This window comes from Marmota marmota, unplaced genomic scaffold (genome assembly GCF_001458135.2).
Source record: "Marmota marmota marmota unplaced genomic scaffold, marMar, whole genome shotgun sequence".
Lineage (NCBI taxonomy): Eukaryota > Metazoa > Chordata > Mammalia > Rodentia > Sciuridae > Marmota > Marmota marmota.
This window is the reverse complement of record NW_026000205.1, coordinates 16,222,990-16,227,331: the sequence shown is the minus strand read 5'-3', so window position 1 is coordinate 16,227,331 and position 4,342 is coordinate 16,222,990.

Below are 4,342 nucleotides of genomic sequence, written 5' to 3'. Positions count from 1 at the left end.
AGAAATGTAGAGAGGAGGAAATGGTGACAAAGGAGGCAAAGGAGAATAGCAGGAAAAGTGTCCTCAGGTGGGCCAGGGAATGGGATCCTGTGCCCAGTGGCAGGGACAACGTTAATAAAAAATAAGGTCAGATTATAGTACCAGGAGGAAAGGCGGATGTTATATGGGTACAGATTAAGCAGTGGGCATTCTCTTCTGATTACCTCCATTTTCTTGGTGAAAGAGGAAGCAAGATTATCACCAGAGGAAAAGGACACAGGACGAAAGTCTAGGAGTCTGAGGAGAAAAGAGGTCAAGGGAAAGGAAATTTCCTGGGAAAAATCTGGGTAATTGCCAACAACACAGCAGTCACTTCTGATCTTGGTGAGGATGAACCCAATGTGTAGCCAGATGATTCACCAGGTTTTTTCTGTAGCCATGTCCAGCTGGGTAGGTATAGCTGGGCAGATGGCAGAGATGGGGCTGTTGTGCTCCAAAGCCTGTATGGCAGGGCTATCTGTAGCTGGGGCAGAAGGATAAGGCTGGTTCTCAGTGACTGCAGCCAGCAACCCACTCCCTGGGGATGTTCAGGTTCCCACGTGCCAGGTTTACCTGATATCTCAAAGCAGGAGGAAAATGTCTCCTTCCTTTAATCTGGCCAGAGGGCATGGATCAGGGAAGCCACCAGTAAACTGTCTCCTTCCTTTAATCTGGCCAGAGGGCGTGGAACAGGGAAGCCACCAGTAAACACTCAACTCTCCTACTTCTCAACCTGTCTTGTCAGCTCAGGCTGTCATAATAAAATGCCACACACTGAGTGACTTAAACGACAGAAATTCATTTTCTCAGTTAGAAGGCTGGGTTATGCGTGAGGGCTCCCTTCCTGCTTAACTGATGGGGAGAGGGTAAGGCCCCATCTCCAAATACCATCACGTTGGGGATAAGGACTTCTATATATGAATGAAAAGAGTCCACAGCACATCCTCATCTGCTCCCAACCTCTAACAAGGACTTCAAAGAAGCCCAGATGTTGAACTTTAGAATAAAATAGAGACAAAAAGACATTCTGAACCTTTCAGGGCAGTTTATATCATGGAAACACCAGTACAAAAGGATGAGAACATTTTTATTTTTATATTTCTATTGTGTATCATATAGATACCAATACGGTAACCACTGGCCATATGTAACCTGACACGTAGCTAGTCAGACTTGAGATGTGTTGTTATGTATAAAATCTACACCATTTTGAAGACGTCATAGGGAAAAAAAATTGAAAATACAGTATCTTAATTATCTTTTATATTAATTACATGTTGAAATGATAGTATATTGATATAGTGGGTTAAAGTATATTATGAATTTAACCTTACTTTTAAAACGTGGTTACTAGAAAATTTTAAATTATATATATGGCCCATGTTTTTCACTTGTATTACATTTCTCCTGGACAGTGCTGACATAGAGAAGACCCTATATCCAAATAGTTCTCAGTCTGGCTGCCCTCCTGCCTTGGTCAATGGGCACAAGCACATCAGATAAGACTCTCATGGGGCAAACAGTGTGAGGCTGTGCTTTGGAACTCGACATTGTATGGGCCACACCTCTGGGGAAGGTGGTGTCCACAGTGAGCTTGTGAGGACGCTGCCTCAAGTCAAGATGGCCTTCAACAATTCCAAGGAGGCAGCCCCAGGGAGCTGGGGACCCATGACGGGCTCTTCACAGATTTGACTGGTTCTTGTTTGGTACAGAGACACATAGATCAGATCATTTTAAACACTAGAACCCCCTCAGGCACAAACGCCCGTAACTTGAAACTCATGCTTACCCATTCTGTACCCTCTAAGTCATACATCAGACGGAAAGCCCACAAGGAACCCCAGAACCATTTTCAATTCCTCTTTTTCTTTTTTTCCCCCTCCAAGCACACAAGTATGGATTCTACATAAGGTATATAATGTAGATGGGAAATTCCACTGAATTTCATATACCCATCCCCATTTACTATTTATTAAAATTAGCTATTAATACCATATTACATTACATACATAAATAGTTTTAACTATTTCCCTGTTTTTCAACATTGGAATTATTTCCCTTTTTCCTGCTATTATAAATAGCAGTGCTATGCATACTTCTTTCCATTTGAATTGTTTTATTGAATATTTGAATATTTTCCCTGAAGTGAAATTGGTTAGCTAGAAAGTATATGCAATTTTTATGGTTCCTGTGACTTTTTCTTCAAATTCACTCTCTCAAGTGACTATCACCATGCATCGCCACCTGTGTGTACTGTATATGTGCATTATTTCCACACAGCCCTGCCAAATCTGGGTTGGATCATTTGTATTTATTTTTACTAATTAATTGGGATAAAGATAATGCCTAGATATTATACTCACATTTATTTAATTGCTAATAAGGATGAGCAAAAAGCAGAAAAATAAGATAAATAGCAACCACATCGATGGTTTAGATTCCCTCCATCTGCCAGGATTCAAGGGTTTTCATGGCTGACCCCAAGGCTGATTCAGCTGGCCAGGCCCAAGTTCAGCTTCCTGATCTGCCATTATCATAATGGTCCAAGAGGGCTCTTCCAACTAACAAAGCCATTTATCTCCTCCCAGCAAACTGAAAACACATCAGACAGTCCCTTTCCCTGCGTGGTTTAGATGGATCCTGGCATTTCTTAATTGCCATATGTTGATTGTTCAGGATTGAGAGACATTCTGTTTTATGTGAAAAAAATGTTGCAGGAGCCAGGGCTGATGTTCTGTTCAGGAAGATCTCAGCCCCTCCCCGTAGGGAACTCCTACAGCAGCATCCTTCTGGAGCTGCACCCTGGGGCCTGGCGGGGCCCTTGACCAGGAGAAGGCACTGTGGGCCCCCTGCAGCAGGGAAAGGAGCAGGACATGCCTGGCTTTCCCACTAGATGGCACCTCTCAATAACTAATGGGCAGGATCGCTGCTTTCCAAGCTGGGGCCTCTCCTCCCCAGCCTCCCTCACTGCAATACCCCCAGCCATGCTTATTCCAAGCCAGACAGCTCAAAACACAGAAATATAAAAAAGTTAATTCTAGCTAAAAACACACCATCTGCCTGTGAAAAAATCTCTCTCAGTGCTGTCATGTCAATATCCAATGCAGGTTAATAACCAGCCTTGCGCAGATGGTTTCTTGTTATAAGCACTGGGTCTCCACACCTTTGGCCTCGGTGGCCTCCTTCTCCTGCTGGCAGCCAGAGGCCCCTACCTGGGTGATGCAGCCACAAGTGGGGTCAGCTGCAGCCCTGCAAGGACTCTCTCTCACCCTCAGCTATATCTCAGCCACAGGGTCACTGGGGGCTCTTGGCAGCCTGGCAGGGGGTCACCCCCAGCCATCTATCACAGGTAACAGGAAAGAAACAGCCAAATCAATTGGCCCCACTTGATTTAAAAGAAAAATGAATCAAACCAAGCCATCAGCAGTTACCCTTCAAATTAACAAAGGCTTAAGGCACTACCCTTAGATTTCTTGATGAGGATTCAATGAAATGTGCATACCCCAAACATCATTGGAGAATTATATTAATTATGCTGTCTTTTTGAAAGAATTTTGACTGAATATAACAACCATCTTTACATATATTACATACTTTATAACTCAGAAATATCACTTTGAGTCTTTCTGTCATAATCCAAAGATTATCAAAATCCAAAATATAAAGAGATCAGTAATCCAAATATGTTCACTGCAGCAATATAATAGTAAAAACCTGCATAAAGAAAACACTACCAGGGAAATTGTTTGGTATAGTGGAGTACTACACAGCCATTATAAAGTCCTACAAAGAGCCTGGTGCACTGGTGCTCACTTATAATCCAGGCTACTTGGGAGACTGAGGCAGAAAGATCACGAATTTGAGGCCAGCTTGGACAACATAGTGAGAACTGTCTCCAAATAAAAAATAAAAATAGGGCTGAGGGTGTAACTCAGTAGTAGAATGCTTGGCTAGCATGTACAAGGCTCTGGGATCAATTTCCAGTACCACAAATAAAAAAATAAATATTTATAAGGAATTTGAAATTACATCAAAAATATTCTTAAAGTTAATTGATAGGGCTGGGTGTGTAGCTCAGTGGTAGAGCATCTGCTAAGCATGCTCAAGGCCTTGAGTTTGATCCCCAGCACTACAAAAGCAAAAGATAAATTAATTAAAGTTAACTGATAAAGTGTTTGAAGAAGTATATATAGTGCAAGTGCAAATATGTTAGAAATATACAAACATAGCTTTAAGAGGTTTGCAGGAAATAAAACAAATTTGTTAATAGGTTTTTGGGTGTTAGAACTTGTAGTTGTTTTTATTTCATCATACTTTTCTGGAT